This window comes from Aotus nancymaae, unplaced genomic scaffold (assembly GCF_030222135.1).
Source record: "Aotus nancymaae isolate 86718 unplaced genomic scaffold, 86718_ANA_hifiasm-v0.15.2.pri h1tg000048l, whole genome shotgun sequence".
Lineage (NCBI taxonomy): Eukaryota > Metazoa > Chordata > Mammalia > Primates > Aotidae > Aotus > Aotus nancymaae.
Genome location: NW_026988462.1, coordinates 5,513,121 through 5,530,924, shown reverse-complemented (window position 1 = coordinate 5,530,924; position 17,804 = coordinate 5,513,121).

Genomic DNA, 17,804 nt, shown 5'->3' with positions numbered 1-17,804 from the left:
CTATGTTTTAAATTTGTTTTTTCTTTTTGTAGAGACATGGTCTCACATTGCCCAGGCTGGGCTCTTTCTAGCTAAAGCGATCCTCTCCCTTCAGCCTCCCGAGTAGCTGAGAATACAGACATGCACCCTTGCACACAGTAATAATATTTTACTTTTATTTTTAAATTTTGAGGCAGGATCTCACCTTGTCACCGAGGATGGAGTGCAGTGGCACCATCTTGGCTCACTGCAGCTTCGACCTCCCAGGTTCATACGGTCTTCCTGATTCATCCCCCCAAGTAGCTAGGAATACAGGCACACACCACCACACCCAGATAATTTTGTATTTTTAGTAGAGACAGGGTTTGCCATGTTGCCCAGGCTGGTCTCGAAATCCTAAGTTCAAGGGGATCTGTCCACCTCAGTCGCCCATATTTTGACTTTAATAATCCATTTTAGACTTGCCATTTGTAAGTAGTAGTATTTACTGCTTGGTGAGTTTTGTTGCTTAATTTGTTTTAAATCTATAATTTTATCCTCTGAGATCAAAGGGATGACAAACGGGGCAAGTGAATTCACCTCTTTGTGATCCCCTCAGGCACCACTGTGGTATTATTTATTTATTTATTTTTGAGTTGGAGTTTTACTCTTGTTGCCCAGGCTGGGGCGCAATGGCAGGATCTCAGCTCACTGCAACCTCCACCTCCCAGGTTCAAGTGATTCTCTTCCTCAGCCTCCTGAGTAGCTGAGATTTCAGGCATGTGACACCACGCCCGGCTAATTTCTTGTATTCTTAGTAGAGACGGGTTTCACCATGTTGGCCAGGCTGGTTTCTAACTCCTGACCTCAAGTGATCCACCCACCTCGGCCTCCCAAAGTGCTGAGATTACAGGCATGAGCCACTTTGCCAAACCCATTGTGCTATTTTTTTAAATTTCTTTTTCTTTCTTTTTTTTTTTTTTTGGTTTTAGAGACAGGGCCTCACTCCGTCACCCAGGCTGGAATGCAGTGGTGTCATCATAGTTCACTGCAGCCTTGACCTCCTGGCCTCCTTAAGCAGGATCCTCCCTTCTCAACGTGTTAGAATTAGAGGTGCAAACCTCTGCACCCAGCTGTCATTATCCTTTAAGGTCACAGGTCTAGGGAGAGAAATGATTCATGACTCGTCTTTAGAGCTTGAAATCCTATGGAGATGATAATATAAGTTCATAGAAAGATAAGTAAACATATGTCGAGCACCAACGCCTGGCATAGACAGAAACAGCAGGAGCAATTGACATGAAGGAGCCAACTGTGTGGCTCCATTGTGGGAGACAATCATTTAAGGCCATCAGTGTGATCCAGTTCATCAAGTCCCAGTACAAAGGCAGTCATATTATTTTCATTTTTTCCACAAACCACTTGTGCACCCACATATGCCATTAACTAGAAGTCTGCTGTGCCCAGCTCCTTGGAGCATCTTTACAAACACCCCCAATCCTACTGCCTTGTTTAAGAGATCTGAGGTCTTACTCAGTCTTTCTCAGTGCAAAAGAATGATGCATCCTGTTTGCAAAAGCAAAGTAGGAATAACTGAGTCTGATCAGACTCCAGCTACTATGACTTCTCACTGCCAGATGGTGTCACCATGGGACCACTAGAGGCTGGACCTGCAGTGTGACTGACAGAGCTTGTCCTCCGTGGCTGGGATGCTCTGCTGCCCAGGTCTCTGCCCAGTCTCTGCAGATGGTGCTGTCTTAAGTGTGCACCCATCCATGCTCTGCCATGGTCACTCAAAGCACAGCCCATGCCAGAATGGCTGGCTGAGAGGAACAGGATGATATGCCCAGAACGTCCTCAGATCCTTGTGTCAGAGGCATTCGAATCAGAGCAACTCCATCTTGAATGGGCTGAGTATGAAAATGAGACCCGATGGGCTGCCTTCCCAGGAGATTAGGCATTTTTAATCACAGGATGAGATAGGAAATCAGCAGGACTGGTATCACAAGATAAAGACTCTGCTGATGAAATAGGATGTGGTAAGCAAGCTGGCCAAAACCCACTACATCCAAGATGGCAACAAAAATGACCTCTGTTCATCCTTTTTTCTTTCTTTTTTTTATTTTTAGAGACCAGGTCTCAGTATGTTTCCCAGGTTGGTCTCAAACTCCTGAGCTCAAGCAATCCTCCCACCTCAGCCTCCCAAAGTGCTATAGTTACAGGTGTGAGCCATTGCACCCATCCATATATTTGCTTTCACTCAATTTACTCCATAGACTTGCCTTAAATTCTTTCTTTCTTTTTCTTTTCTTTTCTTTTTTTTTTTTTTTTTGAGACAGGGTCTTGCTCTGTTGCCCAGGCTGGAATACAGTGGTGTAACTACTAATCACTGCAGCCTCAACCAGTCGTGCTCAAGGGATCCTCTAACCTCAGCCTCCAGGTGTGTGTCACTATGCCCAGCTAATATTTTGCATTTTTTGTAGAGATGGGGTCTTACCCATGTTATCTAGGCTGGTCTCAAACTCCTGGGCTCAAGCGATCTACCCACCTTGGGCTCTCAAAGTGCTGGGATTAGAGGCCTGAGCCGAGTCCAGCCGTGAATTCTTTCTTGCATGAGCTCCAAAAACACTCTCTTGGGATCTGGATCCAGAACCCTCTCCTGTAACACTTATGTGGAACCAGGTCATCACACCAGATTCCTCCTTTCTGGAAGATCATTTCATTTTTGCACCCATGAGCTCGTTTAGCGTGGAGTCATGGTCTAGGTCGCTTGGTGTACCCTCACAAATATATTCCTCATGTGGGTGCCTGGGTGCCTTCCTGAAAGATCACCTTCTTCTTTACAAGGGCTCTGGGGACTGGCAGCACTGAAGGCATCATAAAAGGTATTGTCACCCTCTCCCTCCTGTCCTTCCTCATCTAATCCAGCAGGGACTCTCAAATGACTCCTCACTGACTAGCCAGGTTTCCGGCAGCCATGGAGGTGCACTACACAGCCCTCCTTCGAGGGAGAAGTTACAGCAAGGAGTCCAGGGAGCCGAGAGCCTACAGCTGCAGCAGCTTCGGGATCTGCGGCAGGACTGGAACTGAGGCCGTGCTTTTCTAGGTAGCTCTAGCCATGACTGAGCATGGTGGGCTTCTAGGGGCTAGTGATTTCTGCCAACAGAGGACTCCCCAGACGGCGATCTTTGCACGGGAGCTTTCCACTGGGCTATGTCTCTCATTGCTGCACAGCCATCCAAAACTTTTCCTACCCAGTTCCTTTCCTTTTCCCCTCTCCTTCCACAGTTCTCAAACCTGCATCATGGCCTGAAGGTTTCCCTTGCTCCGATTCCCTTTGTCTTTGGCCGGCTTGCCCCTAATAAATCTCTTGCACTTATAACTCTACCTCATGTCTGCTTCCCAGAGAACTTGGATCAATACAGTCGCTTCTGAGGTGACTTTCAGTCTCCATCTCTAGGGAGGAGAAGTTGAGAATCTAGTTGTAGTTTCTTTTTTTTTTTTTTTTTTGAGATGGAATCTTGCTCTGTCACCAGGCTGGAGTGCAGTGGTATGATGTTGGCTCACTGCAACCTCCACCTCCTGGGTTCAAGTGATTCTCCTGCCTCAGCCTCCTGAGTAGCTGGGATCACAGATACCTGCCACATGCCCAGCTAATTTTTTGTGTTTTTAGTAGAGATGGGGTTTCACCATGTTGGCCAGGCTGGTCTCAAACTCCTGACCTCACGATCAGCCCACCTCAGCCTCCCAAAGTGCTGGGATTACAGGCATGAGCCACTGCAACCAGCCTTCTTTTTTTTTTTAAACAGCCTTATTGAGATATTATATAATTCATATACCGCACAATTTACCTTTTAAAAGTGTACAATTAAATAGTTTTTAGTATATTCACAGATATTTACAGCCATCACTACGATCCTTTTATTTATTTATGTTGAGACAGGGTCTCACTCTGTTGTCCAGGCTGAAGTGCAGTGGTGTGATCATAGCTCACTGCAGCCTCGACCTCCTGGCACAGGCGACTCTCCTGCCTTAGTCGCCCAAGTTGCTGGAACCACAGGTGCATGCCACCATGCTTGGCTAATTGAATTTAATTTAATTTTATTTTATTTGTAGAGACAAGGTATCCCTATATTGCCCAGGCTGGTCTTGAACTCCTGGACTCAAGGGATCCTGTCCCCTCAGCCTCCTAAAGTGCTGAGATTACAGGTGTAAGCCACTGTGCTTGGCTCCACAGTCCATTTTAAAACATTTTTATCACCTCCAAAAGAAAGACTACGCGCCTTCCGCAGTCATTCCCCTACTCGGCATCCCTCCACCCCAGCTCCAAGAGACCACTACTCTCTATTTGTCTCCATAGATTTTCCCAATCTGAACACTTCCTATCATACGCTATGGGGTGTTTAGTGTGTGGCTTCTTTCACTTAGCCTAATGTTTTCAAGCTTCATCCATGTTGTAGCATGTGTCAGTACTCATTTCTCTTTATGGTGAGATCATAATCTGTTGTATGGATAGAGAAGTAGTTTCTCACCGGAGCCTGCTGCCTTCCTCTGTTACTTACCATTGGCCGCGGTCACTTGGGGCCTTCTTTCCATTCTTTCCATTCCCACTCTTGGCAAGCTTGATGCTGGCATCTGGCCTGTGGAATCACTGTCTCTTCTACCTACACGCCTGCAAGCCCTCCACCCAGATCCTTACCTCCTTCTCGTTCAGGTCACAGGTACTAATCACCTCCTCAGAGAAGCCTTCCTTGACCACGCCTTACCACATCCATAACCTCACCACCCAATGTTACTTTCTTCAATCTCTAGTTATTATCTGAAACTACCAGTGCATCTTCTTTACTGTCTGTGTCTCCGCTAGAACATGAGTTCTATAGGAGGTGTGACTTTGCCTTGTTTTCTCTGCCATCTACAGCAGAGCCTGGTACATAAAAGGAGATTACTAAATATTTGCTGACCGAATGAAAACAATAATCCCAGCACCTTGGGAGACTGAGGTGGGCAGATCACAAGGTCAGGAGGTCGAGACCATCCTGGCCAACATGGTGAAACTATGAGAGACCGCAGGTGATCTGCCCACAAAATTTGCCTTCCCCAAGTGCTGGGATTACAGGCGTGAGCCACCATGCCCAGCCTATTTTACATTTTTTTTAAAACAACATTCTGATTGTGGTAAAGAATGAATTTTAGACTGGGTGCAGTGGCTCATACTTGTAATCTCAGCACTTTGGGAGGCCAAGGCGGGTGGATCACCTCAGGTCAGGAGTTTGAGACCAGCCTGGTCAACATGGTGAGACCCCCATCTCTACTAAAAACACAAAAAATTAGCCGGGCATGGTGGTGAGTGCCTGTAGTCCCAGCTACTCGGGAGGCTGAGGCAGGAGAATCGCTTGAATCCAGGAGGCAGAGGTTGCAGTGAGCCAAGACTGTGCCATTGCACTCCAGCCTGGGTGACAAGAGCAAGACTCCATCTCAAAAAAAAAAAAAAAATTTTAGGAGGACAAGAGTGTGCACAGACACCATGAAGAGGCTATTGCACAGTCAGTGTGCCAGATTACAGTATGGTAAACTAGAGTGGTTATAGTGATGTTGAGAGTTCCATGCGGTGGTGAGCACCTGTAGTCCCAGCTACTGGGGAGGCTGAGCAGGAGGATTGCTTAAGCCCAGGAGTTGGAGGCCAACTTCGGCAACATTGTGGGACCTCATCTCTTTTTTTTTATTTTTAATTTAATTTAATTTTTTATTTTGTTTTAATTAATTTATTTAACTTTAGGTGCATACTATATCTGGCATTTCCCCCCATGTTATCCCTCCCCACCCCCCACTGTCTCTCCCCTACCCCCGCAACTGCCCCCAGTGTGAGATTCTCCTCTCCCTGAGTCCATGTGTTCTCATTGTTCAACACCCACCTATGAGTGAGAACATACGGTGTTTAGCTTTCTGTTCTTGTGTCAGTTTGCTGAGAATTATGGTTTCCAGATTAATCCAAGTCCCTACAAAGGACATGAACTCATCTTTTTTATGGCTGCATAGTATTCCATGGTGTATATGTACCACATTTTCTTTGTCCAGTCTATCATCGATGGGCATTTGGGTTGGTTCCAGGTCTTTGCTATTGTACACAGGGCTGCAGTGAACATACATGTGCATGTGTCTTTATAGTAGAATGATTTATAGTTCTTTGGGTATATGCCCAGTAATGGGATTGCTGGGTCAAATGGGATTTCTATTTCTAGATCCTTGAGAAATCGCCACACTGTCTTCCACAGTGGTTGAACTAATTTACATTCCCACCAGCTGTGTAAAAGTGTTCCTATTTCTCCATATCCTCTCCAGCATCTGTTGTCTCCAGATTTTTTAATGATCGCCATTCTAACTGGTGTGAGATGCTATCTCAATGTGGTTTTAATCTGCATTTCTCTAATGACCAGTGATGATGAGCATTTTTTCATGTTTCTTGGCCTCATATATGTCTTCTTTGCAAAGTGTTTGTTCATGTCCTTTGCCCACTTTTGAATGGGGTTGTTTTTTTCTTGTAAATCTGTTTTAGTTCTTTGTAGATTCTGGTTATTAGCCCTTTGTCAGATGGGTAGATTGCAAATATTTTTTCCCATTCTGTTGGTTGCTGATTCACTCTAATGATGGTTTCTTTTGCTGTACAGAAGTTTTGAATTTTAATTAGATCCCATTTGTCAATCTTGGCTTTTATTGCCATTGCTTTTGGTGTTTTAGTCATGAAGTCCTTGCCTATGCCTCTGTCCTGGATGGTTTTGCCTACATTTTCTTCTAGTGCTTTTATGGCGTTAGGTTTTATGTTTAAATCTTTAATCCATCTGGAGTTAATTTTAGTGTAAGGTGACAGGTAGGGGTCCAGTTTCTGCTTTCTGCACATTGCTAGCCAAATTTCCCAACACCATTTATTAAACATGGAGTCCTTTCCCCATTGCTTGTTTTTGCCAGGTTTGTCAAAGATCAGATGGCTGTAGATGTGTGGTGTTTCTTCTGGGGCCTCTGCTCTGTTCCGTTGGTCTATGTCTCTGTTTTCGTACCAGTACCATGCTGTTTTGATTACTATAGCCTTGTAGTATAGTTTGAAGTCTGGCAGAGTGATGCCTCCAGCTTTGTTCTTTTTGCTTAGGATTGTCTTGGCTATGCGGGCTCTCTTGTGATTCCATTTGAAGTTTAAAGTGATTTTTTCCAGTTCTGTGAAGAAGGTCATTGGTAGTTTGATGGGGATACCATTGAATCTGTAGATTACTCTGGGCAGCATGGCCATTTTCATGATATTAATTCTTCCTAACCATAAGCATGGAATGTTTTTCCATCTGTTTGTGTCCTCTCTTATTTCATTGAGCAGTGGTTTGTAGTTCTCCTTGAAGAGGTCCTTTATATCCTTTGTTAGTTGTATTCCTAGGTATTTTATTCTCTTTGTAGCAATTGTGAATGGTAGTTCGCTCTTGATTTGGCTCTCTGTTTGTCTGTTATTGGTATATAGGAATGCTTGTGATTTCAGCACATTGATTTTGTATCCTGAGACTTTGCTGAAATTGCTTATCAGTTTGAGAAGATTTTGGGCTGAGATGATGGGGTCTTCTAGATACATAATCATGTCATCTGCAAACAGACAGTTTGACGTCCTCCTTTCCTAATTGAATACTCTTTATTTCTTTTTCTTGCCTGATTGCTCTGGCTAGAACTTCCAATACTATATTGAACAGGAGTAGTGAGAGAGGGCATTTGTCTAGTGCCTGATTTCAAAGGGAATGCTTCCAGCTTTTGCCTGTTCAGTATGATATTGGCTGTAGGTTTATCATATATAGCTTTTATCATTTTATGATACGTTTCATCAAAACCTAGTTTATTGAGAGTTTTTAGCATGAAGGGCTGTTGAATTTTGTTCAAGGCCTTCTCTGCATCTATTGAGATAATCATGTGGTTTTTGTCTTTGGTTCCATTTTTTTTTTTTTTTTTTTGAGACAGAGTCTTGCTCCGTCACCCAAGCTGGAGTACAATGGCGTGATCTCAGCTCACTGCAATATCTGCCTTCCAGGTTCAAGAATTGCTGCCTCAGCCTCCTGAGTAGCTGGGACTACAGGTGTGCACCACCACGCCTGGCTAATTTTTGTATTTTTAGTAGAGCCGGGGTGTCACCATATTGGCCAGGCTGGTCTCGAACTCCTGACCTCATGATCTGCCCTCCTCGGCCTCCCGAAGTGCTGAGATTACAGGCATGAACCACTGTGCCCAGCCAACCTCATCTCTTAAAAAAAAAAAAAGTATAGTGGTGTGAGAAACTGAGGATAACTCCTGAGTTTTGGCTTGAGCAGTTGAATAGATAGCGGTGTCATGTGTATTGCAATAAGGAAAACTGATAGAAGGATAAGTCTGAGGGGAAATATCAAAACTTCCTGTTTTGACATGGTGAGTTTGAGTCATTTTAGATGATCATACATGCAGTGGATACCAGGGATGTTCAAGTCTGTGAGAGGCCAGAGCTAAAGACACACGAGTGGGAGTTATCTGTGTGTATCTGATGTGCCTAGCTTATTTCATATATTGGATGTTTTATTTTATTAATTTCCCCAAAAATGACTGGGATTTGAACATTTTTGTGGTTTCTGTTAGATACTGCTAAATTACAATGCACACACGTGATTTTGGGGGTTCATCACACTTATCAGGTTATTATATCTGGTTATCAGAAATGACTTCATTTTCTTTTGCATCTATTTTTATGAACTGCCTTTCTTCATAATAGCATTTTACATTATCATTCCAATTAGTAGAGATGAAAAATTACCTTCTGGAAACACATTCACAAATTTTCTTTTCAGGTGTTGGTTTAAAAAAAAAAAAAAAAAGCTCAGCCAGGCACGGAGGCTCAGTGTAATCCCAGCACTTTGGGAGGCCGAGGCAGGTGGATCATGAGGTCCAGAGTTTGAGATCAGCCTGGCCAAGATGGTGAAACCCCGTCTCTACTAAAAATACAAAAATTAGCCAGGTGTAATGGGGGCACCTCTAATCCCAGCTACTCAGGAGGCTGAGGCAGAGAATTGCTTGAACCCGGGAGTCTGACGTTGCAGTGAGCCAAGATCATGCCACTGCACACCAGCATGGGTGACAGAGCGAGACTCTGTCTCAAAAAATAAAAAGAAAAACAAGCAAAACTCATCAAGTATGGCTCCAAGTTAATTGTAAAATACAACTGAAAGAAAGGCACAGACATTAGCCAGGGCCATAAATACAGTAGGTAAAGTTAGGTGATCACCATCTAAAAAATCCAGACTATTAGTTTAAGTATTAGGTTGGTGCAAAAGTAATTGCAGGCCAGGCGCGGTGGCTCACACCTGTAATCCCAGCACTTTGGGAGGCTGAGGCGGGCGGATCACCTGAGGTCAGGAGTTCGAGACCAACTTAGCCAACATGGAGAAATCCTGTCTCTACTGAAAATACAAAAATTAGCTGAGCATGGTGGCAGTTGCCTGTAATCCCAGCTATACAGGAGGCTGAGGCAGGAGAATGGCTTGAACCCACAAGGTGAGCTTGCCCTAAGGTGAGATCATGCTACTGCATTCCAGCCTGGGCCACAGAGTGAGACTGTGTTTCAAAACAAAAGCAAACAAACAAAAAAGGCTGGCCTCGGTGGCTCACGCCTGTAATCCCAGCACTTTGGGAGGATCAGGTGGGTGGATCACGAGGTCAGGAGATCGAGACCACCCTAGCTAACATGGTGAAACCTCGTCTCTACTGAAAATACAAAAAATTAGCCGGGTGTGGTGGCATGCACCTGTAGTCCCAGCTGCTCCGGAGGCTGAGGCAGGAGAATGGCTTGAACCTAGGAGGTGGAGATTGCCCTGAGCCGAGATCACACCACTGCACTCCAGCCTGGGTGACAGAGCCAGACTCCATCTCAAAAAAAAAAGAAAAAAAGCACGAGGCATTGCCTAAAATATCTGGTTGCCACAAACTGCCAAGATCACACTTATTTAATGTCAGATTGGACCCCTCCCAGATGACAGTAAAGCATTTGATAATTGTTCTTCATTATTCTCCTCATTTTTCTCATGGACCAGAGAGTAGGAAGGGCATAATCTTTTATAAAATTATGTTTGGGCTGGGTGTGGTGGCTCGCGCCTGTAATCTCAGCACTTTGGGAGGGCAAGGGGCGTGGATCATGAGATCAAGAGATCAAGACCATCCTGGCCAACATGGTGAAACCCTGTCTCTACTAAAAATACAAAAAATTAGCCAAGCATGGTGGCACATGACTGTAATCCCAGCTACTTGGGTGGCTGAGGCAGGAGAATTGCTTGAACCCAGGAGGCAGAGGTTGGCAACAAGAGTGAAACTCCGTCTCAAAAAATAAAATAAAATAAAATAATGTTTGGGAACTTGGTTTAAGGATGACTTTCCTGCCAAATTAGATGACTCTTGCTCCATTTTGATCTCATTAATTTATTTTTATTTATTTATTTGTTCTTTTCTCTGAGACAGGGTCTCACTCTGTTGCCCAGGCTGGAGTGCAGTGGTGTAATAATGGCACACTGCAGCCTCGACTTCCCAGGCTTCAGCAGTCTTCCTGCCTCAGACCCCAAGTAACTGGGACAACAGGTGTGCACCACCACACCTGGCTAATTTTTGTATTTTTGTAGAGACAGAGTCTTAATATATTGTCCAGGCTGGTCTCAAACTCCTAAACTCAAGCAATCTACCTGCCTTGGCCTCCCAAAGTGCTGGGATTACAGGTGTGAGTCACTGTGCCCAGGCTTTTTATTCTTTTTTATACTGTCTTCTCTAACTGCACAATTTTCTTTTTTTGAGCTAAGGTCTCACTCTGTCATCCAGGCTGTACTGCAGTGGTGTGATCTCAGCTCACTGTAACCTCTAACTCCTGGGCTCAAGTCAAGCAATCCTCTCCCATTCAGCTTCCTGAGTATCTGGGACTGCAGGCACCAGCCATCATCCCCGCTCCCACTCCCCGCTAGGTTTTTATATTTTTATAGAGACAGTCTCATTGTGTTGGCCAGGCTGGTCTTGAACTCCTGGCCTCAAGTGATCTTCTCCCCTAGGCCTCCCGAAGTGCTGGGATTATAGCTGTGAGTCACTATGCCCAGTCTGACATCATTAATTTAGTCCCTTCCATAATTGTGGACTTGCCTGGTTATTTCTCACCAAAGAAATTAAAAGCTAATTTATCAGCGAAGTGGCTAAATTGCCAGCTTTACAGACTGCCTTATCAATACTTCTAAAATTTATTATCAATATTTTGCAAGATCCTAATCCATATTGTCATAAGAACTCGCCACAGTGATTTGTTTTCAACCAAAATATACTAATATACTGCCATTGTAAACCATTTACACATTGCCCACCTTCTCTACACAAAATAAATGGGGAAGTGCCCTGAATTGCCTTGCATACTAGAAATTGCTGATATTCAACCTCATAACTGCCATGTTGTAATCTTTCCTTTACCACCGATGCTGAAAGTATGCAAACTACATTTCTCAGACTCACCCGACAGTTGAATTGTGATTGCGTTCCGCCCATGGGAGGCATCCATCCAGATTAGAAGGCGGGAGGAAGCTTGCGCAATTGTTTCTGGCAGAGGTATTGGCAGGAGTGCTGGGCCATGGATTGCTGTTGGCTATCAGGAACAGGGAGCAATCCCAGACTCCAAGTGTCCTGCCCCGTCAAGGGCAGCTCTAGCCTGGCTGTGGGCTTGGGGCCCTGGATATCACAATTGTCCCTGTAAGCTCCTCTAGCCCAGGAGCAGTAGCAGCTGCCTGCAGGGTAATCTCGCCCTTCCCCATTTGTTCCCATAGGTTTCCAACCATTTTTGTAACCACTTCCCTGTTTCAAGTGCTCCTATGCTTGAAAGGCATATAGGTCAGGCACCAAAGGCTGGATGAGACAAAAACCAGGAGTAATTTATTTTTTATTTTATTTTTATTTTTGAGATGGAGTCTCGCTCTGTTGCCCAGGCTGGAGTGCAGTGGTGTGACCTCAGCTCACTGCAACCCCCGGGTTCAAGCAATTCCCTGCCTCAGCCTCCTGAGTAGCTGGATTACAGGTGCCACTACCATGCCTAGTTAATTTTTGTGTTTTTAGTAGAGACGGGGATTCACCATCTTGGCCAGGCTGGTCTTGAACTCTTGACCTCATGATCCACCCGCCTCTTTCTCCCAAAGTGCTGGGATTATAGGCGTGAACCACTGTGACTGGCCAGCAGGAGTAATTTATATGAAAGAGCTCTCAGTGGGCCTCCCGTATAGGAGGCAAGATATTGAAGGCATCAAGTCCAAGTACAAATACAGGCATCCCACTTTCATTTCTCCATCAAAACACTGAGTGCGTACCTACTCTTAACCAGAAGTCCAGTGTACCCTGCTCTGCTTGAAATAACTTCACCCGCACTCTCCTACCCCTGCTGCAGTGTTTAAGAAACCTGGGATTTTAATATAATTCGGTGCAGAAGAATGGTTTTTGAAATATAGTCAAGTTTTTCTGGACTGGATACTGACTGATACAGTGTTTAGTACCAGAATGGTATAAAAGAAACGACTGGCTAGGCGTGGTGGCTCACACCTGTAATCCCAGGACTTTGGGAGGCCGAGGCGGGCAGATCATCTGAGGTCAGGAGTTCAAGACCAGCCTGGCCAGCATGGCAAAACCCCATCTCTACTAAAAAATACAAAAATTAGCCAACGTTGGTGGCATGCACCTGTAGTCCCAGCTACTCAGGAGGCTGAGGCATGAGAATCACTTGAATCTGGGAGGTGGAGGTTATAGTGAGTTGAGATTGTGCCACTGCCTCCAGCCTGGGCAACAAAGCAAGATTCTGTCTCAAAAAAAACAGAAATGACCCTCAAAGTTGGGAATCTGAGTTTGGTTATTAACCTGATTGGGCTGGAATATAGTGGTGACTTCTTAGCCAATGAAAAATAGGATGCAGGTAGTCTATGGCATAGAGCGCCAAAACCAGATATTAATTACAGAATGTGGTGGCCTGGGATAAAATGCTTATTGAAGACAATGCTTTAGAACACCAAGTGTCTGCGGCACTTAACATTTATGTTGGGAATGATGACACAAGGACCATGAAGTTGGATGGTTCCCTCTGACTAATTCAAAGAGCCTTAGGGAAAGAAGATGACAAACTCAGGACTTTAAATTCTCAGCCCAAGGCCATCAGAGAACCAGAGGACTTCTGCAGTGGCCCTAAAAGAATCTCTGGTTTCAGCCAGGCGGCTCACAACTGTATTCCCAGCACTTTGAGAGGCCAAGGTGGGAGGATCGCTTGAGCCCAGACATCCATGTCCAGCCTAGGCAACATGGTAAAACCCAGTCTCTACAAAAAAATAACAAAAATTAGCCGGGCATAGTGACATACATCTGCGGTCCCAGCTACTCGGGAGCCTGAGAGGTTGAGGCTGCGGTGAGCTGAGATGGTGCCCTGCACTGCAGCCTGGGCAACAGAGCAAGACCTGGTCTCAAAAAAAAAAAAAAAAAAAAAAAAAAAATTCTGGTTTCTCATAGCCATAAGACTGATATATGCAGAATTAATTTTTTTAAATTTTTATTTATTTATTTATTTAATTTATTTATTTCAGCGTCTCACTCTGTCACCCAGACTAGAGTGTAATGGCACAATATCAGCTCACTGCAACCTCTGCCTTCCAGGTTCAAGTGATTCTCCTGCCTCAGCCTCCAGAGTAGCTGGCATTACAGGTGTATACCACCACACCCAGCTAATTTTTCTATTTCTAACAGAGATGGGGTTTCACCATGTTAGCTAGGCTGGTCTCAAATTCCTGACCTCAGGTGATCCACCTGCCTCAGTCTCCCAAAGTGCTGGGATTACAGCCACCTCACTCGGCTGAGGTTGCAGAATGATAAAATAAGCTGATTTAGAAGCTGATGCAGGACAAGCAATCCCCAAAACTGGAGCTTAGCCTAGGAGTGTTCCTGGCTTCCTCCAGGAAAGAATTCAAGGGCAAGCCGGTGGCGTCAGATGGCAATCTTTTATTGAATGGTCTTGTTCCTTGTGGAGCAGAGCTAACTCATGGGCAATGTCTCCAGTCTCTGCAGTGTATGGGCTGTTGGCAACTATATTTATGCCCGCTTTCAACTATATGTAAATTAAGGAGTGGGTTAATGCAAATTGAGAAGAGTATTGTTTAGAACTTTCTAGGAAAGGGGTGGTAACTTTTGGGTCGTTGCCCTGACATTTGTAAACTGTCACAGGCTAATGGGAGTGTCTTATGCAAATAAGCAGCCAGAGTGGCCAGCCGTTTCCTTTGGTGCCGCCTGCTGGTTCCTGCTAATTTCTTCACTCCGTCCTCCTCTCAGGACCGAGAAATAAGTCCTGCTGATCTCCCACCTCTAAGCTTCTCCCTTTTTTCTAACGTGGAACCTGGGACATAAATTGAGAACCGAGACCTTGAGTTATTTTTTTCTTCTTCTTCTTCTTTTTTTTTTAGATGGAGTCTCACTCTGTCGCCCAGACTGGAGTGCAGTGGTGTGATCTCGGCTCACTGCAACCTCCGCCTCCTGGGTTCAAGCGATTCTTCTCCCTCAGCCTCCCGAGTAGCTGGGATTACAGGCGCGTGCCACCACGCCTGGCTAATTTTGTATTTTTAATAAAGGGTGGGTTTCACCATGTTGGCCAGGTTGGTCTCGCACTCCTGACCTCAAGTGATCCACCTGCCTCGGTCCCCCAAAGTACTGAGATTACAGACACGAGCCACCACGCTGGGCCAAATTTTTTTTTTTTTTTTTTTTTTTTTTTTTGTAGCAACAGAGTCTCCCTCTGTTACACAAGCTGGCCTCGACAACTCCTGGGCTCAAGTGATCCTCCTGCCTCGGCCTCCCAAAGTGTTGAGATTACAGGTGTGAGCCACTGCACCTGGATTTGGATGCATATAACAATACTGAAACACCCAAGGCCCCTGAATACCCATTGCAAGTGGAATCACTCTCTCCTCCATTTCTGAGGAGACTAGGCTCCTTTTCCAGGGTGAAAATACAACGTTAGCTGGAGTCTGTTCTATGCGATGGGGAATCTCCTTTGAACCAGCAATCAAAATAATATTTATCTCATAGTCAGAACACAGGTCCAGGAATCAAGTGGTACAAGTTGGAATAGCTCGTCCCACTGTTAAATTTAGTAGTCCTAAGTTTTACTTCCTGCTCCTGAATATTTTTATGGTGTGTTTTTTGTTTACTTGTTTTTTGAGATGGAGTCTGACTTCTTTGCCCAGACTGGAGTGCCATGGTGCAGTCTCGGCTCACTGCGGCGTCCACCTTCTGGGTTCAAGAAATTCTCTGCCTCAGCCTTCTGAGTAGCTGGGATTATAGGTGCCCACCACCATGTCTGGCTAATTTTAGTATTTTAGTAAAGATGGGGTTTCAACATCTTGGCCAGGCTGGTCTTGAACTCCTGATCTTGTGATCCACCTGCCTCAGCCTCCCAAAGTTCTGGGATTACAGGCTTGAGCCACTGCACCCAGCCTTTTCTTGTGTATGTTTTTTAAATCTTTTTTTTTTTTTTCCTCTTTTGAGACAGGGTCTCACTTTGTCTCCCAGGCTGGAGTGCAGTGGCACGATCTTAGCTCACTACAGCCTCAGCTTCCTGGGCTCAGGTGATCCTCCCACTTCAGCCTCCCAAGTGGCTGGGACTCTACAGGCACACCACCACACCCAGCTAATTTTTAAATTTTTTTGTAGAGACAAGGTCTTGCTATGTTGCCCATGCTAGTCTTAAACTCCTGGACTAAAGTAATTCTACTGCCTTGACCTCCCAAAGTGTTAGGATTACAGGTGAGAGCCACTGTGCTTGGCCTTACAGGTCATTCTTTATTTCCAGGCAAAGAATGCTTCTACCAAGGGACACATTATTGGTTCCAAGTGAATCAACTATTAGGGGCTTTTTATGCCACTGAACCAATATGCAAAGAAAGAGGCAAATTACTGACAGGAGTAATTAATTCCAATTTAAGAAGATGTAGAGTTGTCACTACACAGAAGAGCAGGGAAGACTAGGTCCAAAACAACTCTCTGAATGATTCTTAATACCTCCAGTCCAGGAGTAATAGTTAAAAGGATGAATGCATCAACTCAATGAAGACTGAGTGACTAGGATTCTGATCCATCAAGAGCGAAGGTTTAGGTCACACCATAAGGTACAGAATCCCAGCTAGCTGTGTTTCTGGCTGTGGCCAAAGGGAAGACAAAATGGGTAGTTGAAAAAATTATAAATATTAACTAAAGCCTTATTATGCTCAGCTACAAAAATGAGGACTGTAGCAGCTAGAGATATTTTCTACTTTGCTTGTTATACACTTATTATTTATATAAGGATTATTGATGGAATTTAAATTTATGATCTATTCTTTAGGTAAAAAAAATATTCCAGGCCAGGCGTTGCGGCTCATGCCTGTAATCTCAGCACTTTGGGAGACCAAGGCGGGTAGATCACTTGACTCTAATAGTTTGAGACCAACATGGTGAAACCCCATCTCTACTAAAAATACGAAAATTAGCTGGGCGTGGTATCACACGCCTGTAGTCTCAGCTACTCAGGGAGGATGAGGTGGGAGGATTGCCTGAGCCCAGGAGGCAGAGGCTGCAGTGAGCCAAGATTGTGCCTGGGTGACAGAGTAAGACTGTGTCTCAAAGAACAAAACCAAACAAACAACAACAAAAAAATACGAATATTCCAGTGGGATTACAGCTGAACTAGAAAAGAATTAACATAAACTAGAGACAGACTGAGTTATTGTTTAATGAGCAGAAGAGTGTGGCATAGTCAAAGGAGAAGGGGCAATTAGTAATCTAATGCCTCTTAGCCTGAAACCCATCCTTTCCCTCCCTGCTACCCTCTCTAGCATGCTGGGGCTGGAGTTCCGTAGACAAGCATCCCTAGGGGACAAACCAGTTACCAGTCCCTGGCCAGTTAGGAACTGGGCCACCCAGCAGGAGGTGGGTGGTGGGCTAGTGAGCGAAGCTTCATCTGTTTTTACGGCGGCTCCCCATCACTGTCATTACTGCCTGAGCTCCGCCTCCTGTCGGATCAGCAGGGGCATTAGATTCTTATAGGAGGACGAACCCTACTGTGAACTATGCACGTAAGGGATCTGGGTTTCCTGCTCCTTATAAGAATCTAAGGCTTAATGATCTGTCCCTGTCTCCCATCACCCCCAGATAGGACATCTAGTTGCAGGAAAACAAGCTTAGGCCTCCCACTGATTCTACACTATAGTAAGTTGTATAATTATTTCACCAAATGTTACAATGTATTTTTGTTTTTATTTTTATTTGAGACAGAGTCTCATTCTGTCACCCAGGCTGGAGTGCAGTGACGCCATCTCAGCTCACTGCAACCTCTGCCTCCTGGGTTTAAGCAATTCTCTGCCTCAGCCTCCCAAGTAGCTGGCACTACAGGCGTGCACCACCACACCTGGCTAATTTCTTTCTTTTTTTTTTTTTTGAAGGAGTCTCAGTCTGTCGCCCAGGCTGGAGTGCAGTGGCTCCATCTTGGCTCACTGCAACCTCCACCTCCTGGGCTCAAGCAATTCTCCTGCTTCAGCCTCCTGAGTAGCTGGGATTACAGGCACATGCCACCATACCTGGCTAATTTTTGTATTGTTTAGTAGAGACAGGGTTTCACCACGTCAGCCAGGCGGGTCTCAAACTCCTGACCTCAGGTTATCTGCCCGCCGTGGCCTCCCAACGTGCTGGGATTACAGGCCTGAGCCACCGTGCTGGGACCATCTTCCCTTTTTGTGTTACCACATTGGCAGTAACAGAGAAATGGGTAACATGGTGCAACTCAGGCAGAG